This window comes from Oncorhynchus keta, unplaced genomic scaffold (assembly GCF_023373465.1).
Source record: "Oncorhynchus keta strain PuntledgeMale-10-30-2019 unplaced genomic scaffold, Oket_V2 Un_contig_22219_pilon_pilon, whole genome shotgun sequence".
Classification (NCBI taxonomy): Eukaryota; Metazoa; Chordata; class Actinopteri; order Salmoniformes; family Salmonidae; genus Oncorhynchus; species Oncorhynchus keta.
The window spans coordinates 1-15,773 of record NW_026282809.1 but is presented as its reverse complement, the minus strand read 5'-3'; the positions used below and the strand labels follow the sequence as shown (position 1 = coordinate 15,773).

At 47.1% G+C, this 15,773-nt stretch overlaps 1 pseudogene; it reads left to right on the top strand.

Annotated features, from left to right (window-relative positions):
• Nucleotides 1-11,878: 11,878 nt before the first annotated feature.
• On the top strand, nt 11,879-14,135 carry LOC127921375 (NLR family CARD domain-containing protein 3-like; annotated as a pseudogene).
• The last annotated feature ends 1,638 nt before the right edge of the window (nt 14,136-15,773 follow it).

Here is a 15,773-nt window from a genome sequence, read left to right as displayed (position 1 = left end):
GCATAGCACAACGGCTCCATAGCCATAGCATAGCACAACGGTCTCATAGCCATAGCATAGCACAACGGCCCCATAGTATGCATAGCATAGCACAACGGTCCATAGCCATAGCACAGCATAGCACAGCATAGCACACAACAGCATAGCATAGCATAGCACAACGGCTCCATAGCCATAGCATAGCATAGCAAACGGCTCCATAGCATAGCACAGCATAGCACAACGGCTCCATAGCCATAGCACAGCATAGCACAACGGTCTCCATAGCAGTTATAGCATAGCACAACGGCCCCATAGCCATAGCATAGCATAGCACAACGGCTCCATAGCTAGCATAGCCATAGTCATAGCATAGCATAGCACAACGGCCCCATAGCCATAGCACAGCATAGCACAACGGCTCCATAGCCATAGCATAGCATAGCACAACGGTCTCCATAGCCATAGCAACAGCATAGCACAACGACCATAGCCATATAGCATAGCACAACGGCATAGCACAAGCATAGCACAACGTCCATAGCCATAGCATAGCATAGCACAACGGCTCCATAGTCATAGCATAGCATAGCACAACGGCCATAGCAGCATAGCACAACGGCTTCCATAGCCATAGCACAGCATAGCACAACGGTCTCCATAGCCATAGCACAGCATAGCACAACGGTTCCATAGCCATAGCACAGCATAGCACAACGGTCCCATAGCCATAGCACAGCATAGCACAACAACGGCCCATAGCCATAGCACAGCATAACAACGGTCTCCATAGCCATAGCAGCACAGCATAGCACAACGGTCTCCATAGCCATAGCATAGCATAGCACAACGGTCTCCATAGCCATAGCACAGCATAGCACAACGGCTCATAGCATAGCATAGCATAGCACAACGGTTCCATAGCCATAGCAACAGCATAGCACAACGGCACCATAGCTATAGCATAGCATAGCACAACGGCATTAGCCATAGCATAGCATAGCACAACGGTTCCATAGTCATAGCACAGCATAGCACAACGCATAGCAGCCATACAATAGCATAGGTCGCATTCCATAGTTATAGCACAGCATAGCACAACGGTTAGCCATAGCATAGCACAACGGTCCATAGCACAGCATAGCATAGCACAACGGTCTCCATAGCCATAGCACAGCATAGCACAACGGTCTCCATAGCCATAGCATAGCATAGCACAACGGTCTCCATAGTTATAGCATAGCATAGCACAACGGCTCCATAGCCATAGCATAGCACAACGGTCTAGCATAGCACAGCATAGCAAACGGTTCCATAGCATAGCATAGCACAACGGCTCCATAGCCATAGCATAGTACAGCATAGCACAACGGCCCCATAGTGATAGCATAGCATAGCACAACGGCCCCATAGCCATAGCATAGCACAGCATAGCACAACACAACGGCTCCCATAGTTATAGCATAGCATAGCAAACGGCACATAGCCATAGCATAGCATAGCACAACGGCTCCATAGCCATAGCACAGCATAGCACAACGGCTCCATAGCCATAGCACAGCATAGCACAACGGCTCCATAGCCATAGCACAGCATAGCACAACGGTCATAGCCATAGCATAGCATAGCACAACGGCTGCAGCACAAACGTATTCCATAGCACAGCATAGCATATAGCACATAGCACAGCATAGCACAACGGCATAGCCATAGCACAGCATAGCACAACGGCTCCATAGTTATAGCACAGCAGCACAACGCATAGCAGCACAGCATAGCAAACGGCTCCATAGCCATAGCACAGCATAGCACAACGGTCCATAGCAATAAATCCCATAGCATAGCACAACGGTATAGCATAGCATAGCACAACGGTCTCCATAGCCATAGCATAGCACAACAACGGCTCCATAGCCATAGCACAGCATAGCACAACGGTCTCCATAGCCATAGCATAGCATAGCACAACGGCCCCATAGCCATAGCACAGCATAGCACAACGGCTCCATAGCCATAGCACAGCATAGCACAACGGCTCCATAGCCATAGCAGCAACAGCATAGCACAACGGCTCCATAGCCATAGCATAGCACAACGGTTCCATAGCAGCATAGCACAGCATAGCACAACGGCTCCATAGCAGCATAGCACAACGTTGTTACAGCCATAGCATAGCACAACGGCTCCATAGCATAGCACAGCATAGCACAACGGCAGCATAGCCATAGCACAGCATAGCACAACGGCTCCATAGCCATAGCAGCATAGCACAACGGTTCCATAGCCATAGCATAGCACAACGGCATTCCATAGCCATAGCACAGCATAGCACAACGGTTCCATAGCCATAGCACAGCATAGCACAACGGCTCCATAGCCATAGCACAGCATAGCACAACGGCATAGCCATATAGCTATAGCATAGCATAGCACAACGGCCCATAGTTATAGCACAGCATAGCACAACGGTCCCATAGCCATAGCACAGCATAGCACAACGGCTCCATAGCATAGCATAGCATAGCACAACGGCTCCATAGCCATAGCATAGCACAAACAGCATAGCATAGCATAACGGCTCCATAGTTATAGCACAGCATAGCACAACGGCTCCATAGCCATAGCAACAGCATAGCACAACGGTTCCATAGCATAGCACAGCATAGCACAACGGTATCCATAGCCATAGCATAGCATAGCACAATAGGTTCCATAGCATAGCACATAGCATAGCACAACGGTCTCCATAGCCATAGCACAGCATAGCACAACGGTCTCCATAGTTATAGCATAGCATAGCACAACAACGGCTCCATAGCCATAGCACAGCATAGCACAACGGCTCCATAGCCATAGCATAGCATAGCACAACGCAACAGCATCCATAGCCATAGCATAGCATAGCACAACGGTCTCCATAGCCATAGCATAGCATAGCACAACGGCTCCATAGCATAGCATAGCACAACGGTCCCATAGCCATAGCACAGCTAGCATAGCACAACGGCCATAGCCATAGCCATAGCACAGCATAGCACAACAACGGCTCCATAGCATAGCACAGCATAGCACAACGGTATTCCATAGCCATAGCATAGCATAGCACACAACGGCTCCATAGCCATAGCACAGCATAGCACAACATAGCACACCATAGCATAGCACAGCATAGCACAACATTCCATAGCCATAGCACAGCATAGCACAACGGCATCCATAGCCATAGCACAGCATAGCACAACGGTTCCATAGCCATAGCACAGCATAGCACAAATGGTTCCATAGCATAGCACAGCATAGCACAACGGCTCCATAGCCATAGCACAGCATAGCACAACGGTCATAGCCATAGCATAGCATAGCACAACGGTCATAGCATAGCATAGCATAGCACAACGGTTCCATAGCCATAGCACAGCATAGCACAACGGCACCATAGCATAGCATAGCACACAACGGTCATAGCATAGCATAGCACAACATTCCATAGCATAGCACAGCATAGCACAACGGTCATCCATAGCCATAGCACAGCATAGCACAACGGTTCCATAGCATAGCACAGCATAGCACAACGGTTCCATAGCCATAGCATAGCATAGCACAACGGCCCCATAGCACAGCATAGCATAGCATAGCATAGCACAACGGTTCCATAGCATAGCACAGCATAGCACAACATCCATAGCATAGCACAGCATAGCACAACGGTTCCATAGCATAGCACAGCATAGCACAACGGTCCCATAGCCATAGCACAGCATAGCACAACGGCTTCCATAGCCATAGCATAGCATAGCACAACGGTTCCATAGCCATAGCATAGCATAGCACAACGGTCTCCATAGCCATAGCATAGCATAGCACAACGGCCATAGCATAGCATAGCATAGCACAACGGTCTCCATAGCCATAGCATAGCATAGCACAACGGTTCCATAGCCATAGCACAGCATAGCACAACGGTCAGCATAGCCATAGCATAGCAGCATAGCATAACAACGGTCTCCATAGCATAGCATAGCATAGCACAACGGCTTCCATAGCCATAGCACAGCATAGCACAACGGCTTCCATAGCCATAGCATAGCATAGCACAACGGTCCATAGCCCATAGCACAACGGCCAGCATAGCATATAGCACAGCATAGCACAAACGGTCCATAGTTTATAGCATAGCATAGCACAACGGTTCCATAGCCATAGCATAGCATAGCACAACGGTCTCCCATAGCCATAGCACAGCATAGCACAACGGTTCCATAGCCATAGCATAGCATAGCACAACGGTCTCCATAGCCATAGCATAGCATAGCACAACGGCTCCATAGCCATAGCACAGCATAGCACAACGGTCTCCATAGCCATAGCACAGCATAGCACAACGGTCCATAGCCATAGCATAGCATAGCACAACGGTTCCATAGCCATAGCATAGCATAGCACAACGGTTCCATAGCACAGCATAGCATAGCACAACGGTCTCCATAGTTATAGCACAGCATAGCACAACGGCCCCATAGCATAGCATAGCACAACGGTAGCCATAGCATAGCACAGCATAGCACAACGGTATCCATAGCCATAGCATAGCATAGCACAAACGGCTCCATAGCATAGCATAGCATAGCACAACGGTCTCCATAGCATAGCACAGCATAGCACAACGGCTCCATAGCCATAGCATAGCATAGCAAACGGCTCCATAGTTAGCACAGCATAGCACAACGGTCCATAGTTATAGCACAGCATAGCACAACGGTTCCATAGCCATAGCATAGCATAGCACAGCATAGCATAGCAAGCATAGCAAACGGCCCATAGCCATAGCATAGCATAGCACAACGGTCCATAGTCATAGCACAACGGTTCATAGCATAGCATAGCACAACGGCTCCATAGCCATAGCATAGCACAGCATAGCCATAGCACAGCATAGCACAACGGCATAGCATAGCACAGCATAGCACAACGGTCTCCATAGCCATAGCACAGCATAGCACAACGGTCTCCATAGCCATAGCACAGCATAGCACAACGGTTCCATAGCCATAGCACAGCATAGCACAACGGCTCCATAGTTATAGCACAGCATAGCACAACGGCTCCATAGCCATAGCACAGCATAGCACAACGGCTCCATAGCCATAGCATAGCATAGCACAACGGCTCCATAGCCATAGCATAGCACAACGGCATAGCATAGCATAGCACAACGGTTCCATAGCCATAGCATAGCATAGCACAACGGCTCCATAGCCATAGCAACAGCATAGCACAACGGTTCCATAGCCATAGCACAGCATAGCACAACGGCTCCATAGTTATAGCATAGCATAGCACAACGGTTCCATAGCCATAGCACAGCATAGCACAACGGTTCCATAGCCATAGCATAGCATAGCACAACGGCCTCCATAGTTATAGCACAGCATAGCACAACGGCTCCATAGCCATAGCACAGCATAGCACAACGGTCTCCATAGCCATAGCACAGCATAGCACAACGGTATAGCCATAGCATAGCACAACGGCTCCATAGTAGCATAGCATAGCACAACGGCTCCATAGCCATAGCATAGCATAGCACAACGGCCCCATAGCCATAGCACAGCATAGCACAACGGCTCCATAGCCATAGCACAGCATAGCACAACGGTCAACGTCCATAGCCATAGCATAGCATAGCACAACGGTCTCCATAGCATAGCATAGCATAGCACAACGGCTCCATAGCCATAGCACAGCATAGCAAACGGCTTCCATAGTCATAGCATAGCACAACATAGCATAGCATAGCACAACGGCTCCATAGCCATAGCACAGCAGCACAACGGTTCCATAGCCATAGCATAGCATAGCAAACGGCTCCATAGTTATATAGCATAGCATAGCACAACGGTCATAGCCATAGCACAGCATAGCATAGCACAACGGCTCCATAGCATAGCACAGCATAGCACAACGGTTCCATAGCCATAGCACAGCATAGCAAAACGGCTCCATAGTTATAGCATAGCATAGCACAACGGCTCCATAGCCATAGCACAGCATAGCACAACGGTTCCATAGCATATAGCACAACGCATAGCACAACACAACGGCTCCATAGCCATAGCATAGCATAGCACAACGGTCTCCATAGCCATAGCATAGCATAGCACAACGGTCTCCATAGCCATAGCATAGCATAGCACAACGGCTCCATAGCATAGCACAGCATAGCACAACGGTCCCATAGCCATAGCATAGCATAGCACAACGGCTCCATAGCCATAGCATAGCACAACGGCTCCATAGCCATAGCATAGCATAGCAAACGGTCTCCATAGCCATAGCATAGCATAGCACAACGGCTCCATAGCCATAGCACAGCATAGCACAACGGCCCCATAGCCATAGCATAGCATAGCACAACGGCTTCCATAGCCATAGCACAGCATAGCACAACGGTTCCATAGTTATAGCACAGCATAGCACAACGCATAGCATAACAGCACAACGCATAGCACAGCATAGCACAACGGTAGCATAGCATAGCATAGCACAACGGCTCCATAGCCATAGCACAGCATAACAACGGCAGCCATAGCACAGCATAGCACAACGGCTCCCATAGCCATATAGCACAACGGCTCCATAGCATAGCAGCATAGCACAACGGTCTCCATAGCCATAGCATAGCATAGCACAACGGTTCCATAGTTATAGCACAGCATAGCACAACGGCTCCATAGCATAGCAGCATAGCACAACGGCTCCATAGCCATAGCACAGCATAGCACAACGGTTCCATAGCCATAGCACAGCATAGCACAACGGCTCCATAGCCATAGCATAGCATAGCACAACGGCTCCATAGCCATAGCATAGCATAGCACAACGGCTCCATAGTTATAGCATAGCATAGCACAACGGCTCCATAGTTAGCATAGCATAGCACAACGGCTCCATAGCCATAGCACAGCATAGCACAACGGCCCCATAGCATAGCATAGCATAGCACAACGGCTCCATAGCCATAGCACAGCATAGCACAACGGTCTCCATAGCCATAGCACAGCACAACGCACAGCATAGCACAAGCACAACGGTCTCCATAGCATAGCACAACGGCTATAGCATAGCATAGCACAACGGCTATAGCCATAGCACAGCATAGCACAACGGTACAGCCATAGCACAGCACAACGGCTCCATAGTTATAGCATAGCATAGCACAACGGCTCCATAGCCATAGCACAGCATAGCACAAATGGCATAGCAGCATAGCACAACGGCTCCATAGCCATAGCATAGCATAGCACAACGGCTCCATAGCATAGCATAGCACAAACGGCCTCCATAGTTATAGCATAGCACAACGGCTCCATAGCCATAGCATAGCATAGCACAACGGTTCCATAGCCATAGCACAGCATAGCACAACGGTCTCCATAGCATAGCACAGCACAACGGCTCCATAGCACAGCATAGCACAGCATAGCACAACAATGGCTCCATAGCCATAGCACAGCATAGCACAACGGCTCCATAGCACAGCACAACGGCTATAGCATAGCATAGCACAACGGTTCCATAGCCATAGCATAGCATAGCACAACGGTTCCATAGCCATAGCACAGCACAACGGCTCCATAGCATAGCACAGCATAGCAAACGGCTCTCCATAGCCATAGCACAGCATAGCACAACGGCTCCATAGCCATAGCACAGCATAGCACAACGGCTCCATAGTTATAGCACAGCATAGCACAACGGCTCCATAGCCATAGCACAGCACAACGGCTGCATAGCATAGCATAGCACAACGGCCCCATAGCCATAGCATAGCACAAACGGTCTCCATAGCCATAGCATAGCACAAACGGCTCCATAGCCATAGCACAGCATAGCACAACGGCTCCATAGCCATAGCACAGCATAGCACAACGGCTCCATAGCCATAGCACAGCACAACGGCTCCATAGTTATAGCATAGCATAGCACAATGGCTCCATAGTTATAGCATAGCACAACGGCTCCATAGTTATAGCACAGCATAGCACAACGGCTCCATAGCCATAGCATAGCACAACGGCTCCATAGTTTATAGCATAGCATAGCACAACGGCTCCATAGTTATAGCATAGCATAGCACAACGGCTCCATAGTTATAGCATAGCACAACGGCTCCATAGTTATAGCATAGCATAGCATAGCACAGCACAAATGGCTCCATAGTTATAGCATAGCACAACGGCTCCATAGTTATAGCACAGCATAGCACAACGGCTCCATAGCCTCCATAGCACAATATAGCACAGCATAGCACAACGGCTCCATAGCCATAGCACAGCACAACGGCTCCATAGCCATAGCATAGCACAATGGCAGCATAGCCATAGCACAGCATAGCACAACGGCTCCATAGTTATAGCATAGCATAGCACAACGGCTCCATAGCCATAGCACAGCATAGCACAACGGCTCCATAGTTTATAGCATAGCATAGCACAACGGTTCCATAGCCATAGCATAGCATAGCACAACGGCCCATAGCCATAGCATAGCACAACGGCTCCATAGCATAGCACAGCATAGCACAACGGCTCCATAGTTTATAGCATAGCATAGCACAACGGCTCCCATAGTTATAGCACAGCATAGCACAACGGTTCCATAGCATAGCACAGCATAGCACAACGGCTCCATAGCCATAGCACAGCACAACGGCTCCATAGCATAGCCATAGCACAGCATAGCACAACGGGCTCCATAGTTATAGCATAGCATAGCACAACGGCTCCATAGCCATAGCACAGCATAGCACAACGGCTCCATAGCATAGCACAACGGCTGCATAGCATAGCAACAGCATAGCACAACGGCTCCATAGTTATAGCATAGCATAGCACAACGGCTCCATAGTTATAGCATAGCATAGCACAACGGCTCCATAGCCATAGCATAGCACAACGGCTCCATAGCCATAGCACAGCATAGCACAACGGCCATAGCCATAGCATAGCATAGCACAACGGCTCCATAGCCATAGCACAGCATAGCACAACGGCTCCATAGCCATAGCACAGCATAGCACAACGGCATAGCATAGCACAGCATAGCACAACGGCTCCATAGCCATAGCACAGCATAGCAAGCAACAGCATAGCATAGCCATAGCATAGCATAGCACAACGTATTCCATAGCATAGCACAGCATAGCACAACGGCTCCATAGCCATAGCATAGCATAGCACAACGGCTCCATAGCATAGCACAGCACAATGGCTCCATAGCCATAGCATAGCATAGCACAACGGCTCCATAGCCATAGCACAGCATAGCACAACGGTTCCATAGCATAGCATAGCACAACGGCTATAGCATAGCATAGCACAACGGCTCCATAGCCATAGCATAGCATAGCACAACGGCTCCATAGCCATAGCACAGCATAGCACAACGGCTCCATAGCCATAGCATAGCAGCACAACGGCTCCATAGCATAGCACAGCATAGCACAACGGCTCCATAGCCATAGCACAGCATAGCACAACGGCTCCATAGCCATAGCACAGCACAACGGCTCCATAGCATAGCATAGCACAACGGCCCCATAGCCATAGCACAGCATAGCACAATGGCCCCATAGCCATAGCATAGCATAGCACAACGGCTCCATAGCCATAGCACAGCATAGCACAACGGCTCCATAGTCATAGCATAGCATAGCACAACGGCTCCATAGTTATAGCATAGCACAACGGCTCCATAGCCATAGCATAGCACAACGGTCTCCATAGTTATAGCACAGCATAGCACAACGGCTCCATAGCATAGCACAGCACAACGGCTCCATAGTTATAGTACAGCATAGCACAACGGCTCCATAGCCATAGCATAGCATAGCACAACGGCCCCATAGTTATAGCATAGCACAACGGTTGCCATAGCATAGCATAGCACAACGGCTCCATAGCCATAGCACAGCATAGCACAACGGCTCCATAGCCATAGCACAGCATAGCACAACGGTGGCCCATAGCCATAGCATAGCATAGCACAACGGCTCCATAGCCATAGCACAGCATAGCACAACGGCTCCATAGCCATAGCATAGCACAACGGTCTGCATAGCATAGCATAGCACAACGGCTCCATAGCCATAGCATAGCATAGCACAACGGTCTGCATAGCCATAGCACAGCATAGCACAACGGCTTCCATAGCCATAGCATAGCATAGCACAACGGCTGCATAGCCATAGCACAGCATAGCACAACGGCTCCATAGCCATAGCATAGCACAACGGCTGCCATAGCCATAGCACAGCATAGCACAACGGCCTCCATAGTTATAGCATAGCATAGCACAACGGCTGCATAGCCATAGCATAGCATAGCACAACGGCTCCATAGCCATAGCACAGCATAGCACAACGGCTCCATAGCCATAGCACAGCATAGCACAACGGCTCCATAGTTATAGCACAGCATAGCACAACGGCTCCATAGCCATAGCACAGCATAGCACAACGGCTCCATAGCCATAGCACAGCATAGCACAACGGCTCCATAGCCATAGCATAGCATAGCACAACGGCCCCATAGCCATAGCACAGCATAGCACAACGGCTCCATAGTTATAGCACAGCATAGCACAACGGCTCCATAGCCATAGCACAGCATAGCACAACGGCCCCATAGCCATAGCATAGCATAGCACAACGGCTCCATAGCCATAGCATAGCACAAACGGCCCCATAGCATAGCATAGCATAGCACAACGGCTGCATAGCCATAGCACAGCATAGCACAACGGCTATAGCCATAGCATAGCATAGCACAACGGCTGCATAGCCATAGCACAGCATAGCACAACGGCTCCATAGCCATAGCATAGCATAGCACAAACGGCTGGCATAGCACAACGGCTGCATAGCCATAGCATAGCATAGCACAACGGCTCCATAGTTATAGCACAGCATAGCACAACGGTCATAGCCATAGCATAGCATAGCACAACGGCTGCATAGCCATAGCACAGCATAGCACAACGGCTCCATAGCCATAGCACAGCATAGCACAACGGCTCCATAGCCATAGCACAGCATAGCACAACGGCTCCATAGCCATAGCATAGCATAGCACAACGGCTGCATAGCCATAGCATAGCATAGCACAACGGCTCAGTATAGTTATAGCACAGCATAGCACAATGGCTCCATAGCATAGCATAGCACAACGGCTGCATAGTTATAGCACAGCATAGCACAACGGCTCCATAGTTATAGCACAGCATAGCACAACGGCTCCATAGCCATAGCATAGCATAGCACAACGGTCTCCATAGTTATAGCATAGCACAACGGCTGCATAGCCATAGCACAGCATAGCACAACGGTCTCCATAGTTATAGCACAGCATAGCACAACGGCTCCATAGTTATAGCATAGCATAGCACAACGGCTGCATAGCCATAGCACAGCATAGCACAACGGCTCCATAGTTATAGCACAGCATAGCACAATGGCTCCATAGTTATAGTATAGCATAGCACAATGGCTGTATAGTTATAGTACAGTATAGCACAATGGCTCTATAGTTATAGTATAGTATAGTTCTCCCACCACTTTAGATCATTCATGACCGAGCCAAGGTCTTCCTGTGTAGATCAGCATTCTAGCCAGTCTGACGATAAGTTCATTCGTTTTTACCAAGGAACAGACAGTCATTGTTGTAATTCTTGATTATATTTACACACATTATATTCAGTACTAGGTTTAAAAAGAAAATTCATACATCTATACAGTAACATAATAGTATTCTGATTAGTCAGTCCTGATTGAAATGTATACATAATTAGTCATTATTGATTAAAAAAAAAACTTTATAATAGTCCTACAATACTGTAGACATTAAAACAGACGTAATATTAATATCCTCTGTGGTATTTCTTCATTCAGATGAGCTTGCTGTGATTTGCCAACGTGAACTCAAATCTAATCTAAAGAAGAAGTTTCAATGTGTATTTGAGGGGATCGCTAAACAAGGAAACCCAACACTTCTCAATAAGATCTACACAGAGCTCTACATCACAGAGGGTGGAACAGGAGAGGTCAATAATGAACATGAGCTGAGACAGATTGAGACAACAACCAGGAAACAAGCAAGACCAGAGACTCCAATCAAATGCAACGACATCTTCAAACCCTTAACTGGACAAGACAAACTTATCAGAACTGTGCTGACAAAGGGAGTCGCTGGCATTGGAAAAACAGTCTCTGTGCAGAAGTTCATTCTGGATTGGGCTGAAGGAAAAGCAAATCAGGATGTCCAATTTGTGTTTTCATTCCCTTTTCGGGAGCTGAATTTGATGAAAGCGGATCAACACACTTTCATTGAACTTCTCAATCACTTCTCAATGGAAACCAAACAATCAAGAATCTCCAACTATGACAAGTACAAAGTTCTGTTCATCTTTGATGGTCTGGATGAGTGCCGACTGCCCCTAGACTTCCAGAAGAACAGGATCTGTTGGGACGTCACAGAGTCAACCTCAGTGGATGTTCTGCTGACAAATCTCATCAAGGGAAATCTGCTTCCCTCTGCTCTCCTCTGGATAACTACCCGACCTGCAGCAGCCAATAAGATCCCTTCAGTGTGTGTTGACCAGGTGACAGAGGTACGAGGGTTCAATGACCCACAGAAGGAGGAGTACTTCAGGAAGAGATTCAGTGATGAGGACCTGGCCAGCAGAATCATCTCACACATAAAGACATCAAGGAGCCTCCACATCATGTGCCACATTCCAGTCTTCTGTTGGATTTCTGCTACAGTCCTTGAATACATGCTGAAACACAAGAGAGAAGAGATGCCCAAGACTCTGACTGAGATGTACACACACCTTGTGATGTTTTATACCAAACAGAAGAATGAAAAGTATCTTGGGAAAGAAGAGACAGGTCCACACTGGAATAAAGAGAGCATTCTGTCACTGGGAAAACTGGCTTTTCAGCAGCTTGTGAAGGGCAATCTGATTTTCTATGAAGAAGACCTGAAAGAGGCTGGCATTGATGTCAATGAAGCCTCAGTGTACTCAGGATTGTGCACACAGCTCTTTAAAGAGGAATGTGGGCTGTACCAGGACAAGGTGTACTGCTTTGTTCATCTGAGCATTCAGGAGTTTCTGGCTGCTGTATATGTGTTCCTCTCATTCATCAACAACAATGAGAATCTAATGGACAAACTTGGATCTTTGCTGTGAGGATCAAACAAAGGCGTAAAGTTACTGTCTACAAGAGTGCTGTGGATAAAGCCTTACAAAGTGAGACAGGAAACCTGGACCTTTTCCTCCGCTTCCTTCTGGGCCTCTCACTGGAGTCCAATCAGAAGCACTTACGAGGTCTACTGACAAAGACAAGAAGCAGCTCACAGAGCCATGAAAAAACAGTCAAGTACATCAAGGAGAAGATTAGGGAGAATCCCTCTCCAGAGAGGAGCATCAATCTGTTCCACTGTCTGAATGAACTGAATGACCATTCTCTAGTGGAGGAGATCCAAAGCTACCTGAGATCAGGAAGTCTCTCAAAACCCAACCTGTCACCTGCACAGTGGTCAGCTCTGGTCTTTGTGTTGCTGACTTCAGAAAAGGAGCTGGATGTGTTTGACCTGAAGAAATACTCCAGATCAGAGGAAGGTCTTCTGAGGCTGCTGCCAGTGGTCAAAGCCTCCAGAGCTGTTCTGTGAGTAAATAAAAATGACATGAATGAACTAATCATCAGGAAGAAATATTCAGTTTAGAGACAATATGTATTATAATATGTATATAATATATTGACAAACACATTGAATAAATGCATTGATTTTCACATTAGTATATCATTATGACCAGACAATTCTAGGAGACGGAAGATGAATCTATATGTTATTTGAGAGAATAAACCAAATGCATCTGCCATTGTCCTTCTACACTACTGGTGTTAAATTAACAGTGTGTTTGTGAAGTCATGATGATATCTTTGTCAGGCTGTCAGGCTGTGGAGTCACAGAGGAAGGCTGTGCTTCTCTGGTCTCAGCTCTGGAGTCAAACCCCTCACACCTGAGAGAGCTGGGACCTGAGTAACAATGACCTGAAGGATTCAGGAGTGAAGCTGCTCTCTGATGGTCTGGGGAATCCCCACTGTAAACTGGAGACTCTGAGGTCAGTATTCCTGTAGTTGGTCAACAAGTGATAACTGTTCACCAGATCCACATGTGTTTACCAGACACACATAGTCCACACCATATGTGTTTGGACAGTGAAGCTTAGTGCCCGTTTTAAGCGCAATATTTTGTCACGAAAAGATGCTCGACTATGCTTGGAATTGATAGTTTTGGAAAGAAGACACTCTGACGTTTCCAGAACTGCAAAGATTTTCACTGTGAGTGCCATAGAACAAAATCTACAGGCAAAACCAAGATGTTTGAGTGACCAGGAAATCAACAGGATTTCTGGAGGCACGTTTTCCATGATCTCCTTATATGGCTGTGAATGCGACAGGAATGAACGGACACTTCCTATCGTTTCCCCAGGTGTCTGCAGCATTGTGACGTATTTGTAGGCATATCATTGGAAGATTGACCATAAGAGCCTACAATTACCAAGTGTCCCGCACGGTGTCTGCGTGGAAATTGGTGCGCAAAAGTCAGGTACCAGTATTTTTCCATCCGAATCAGAGAAGAATGCACGCTTCCAGGGAAGGCATTTCAATGAAGAGATATATGACAAAACACCTTGAGGATTGATTCAAACAACGTTTCCATGTTTCAGTCGATATTATGGAGTTAATTCGGAAAAAAGTTCGACGTTTAGGTGACTGAATTTTCGGTTAGTTTCGGTAGCCAAATGCATAGTAACAAAACGGAACGTTGTGTCCTACACAAGCATCTTTCAGGAAAAACTGGACATCTGCTATGTAACTGAGAGTCTCCTCATTGAAACATCTGAAGTTCTTCAAAGGTAAATTATTTTATTTGATCCCTTTGCTGGTTTTTGTGAATGTTGCGTGCTAAATGCTAACGCTAAATGCTAAGCTAGCTATCACCACTCTTACACAAATTATTGATTTTCTCTGGTTCTAAAGCATATTTTGAAAATCTGAGACGACAGGATTGTTAAGAAAAGGATAAGCTTGAGGGCAGGCATATTTATTTCATTTCATTTGCAATTTTCAGAAATCGCTAATGTTGCGTTATGGTAATGAGCTTGAGGCTGTAGTCACGATCCCGCATGCGGGATGGGGCGGCCTCAGTTAAATATGGTGGCTATTCTAGTACAGAATGTGACCTTTTATTTGAGAGTATTCTATATATATGTTTTTATAATTTAGAAATTAAATCATTGTATGTATGTACAGTGGCTTGCAAAGTTTTCACCCCCCATTGTTCCTGTTTTATTACCTAGCCTTGTAATTAAAATAGATCTTTGGGGTTTGTATCATTTGATGTACACAACATACCCATCACTTGAAGATACAAATAATTTGTTGTTGTGAAACAGCCCAAGCAACTAGAGAAAGAGAACTTGAGGGTGCATAACTGTCCACCCCCCCAAAGTCAATACTTTGTAGAGCCACCTTTTGCAGCAAGTCTCTTAGGGCATGTTTCTATAAGCTTGGCACATTTAGCCACCGGGAGTGTTTGACCATTTCTCAAGGCAAAACTGCTCCAGCTCCTTAAAGTTGGATGGTCTCCGCTGGTGTACCGCCAATCTGTAAGTCATTCCACAGATTCTCAATTAGCAATACGTAACTGAACGAAGTAATAATG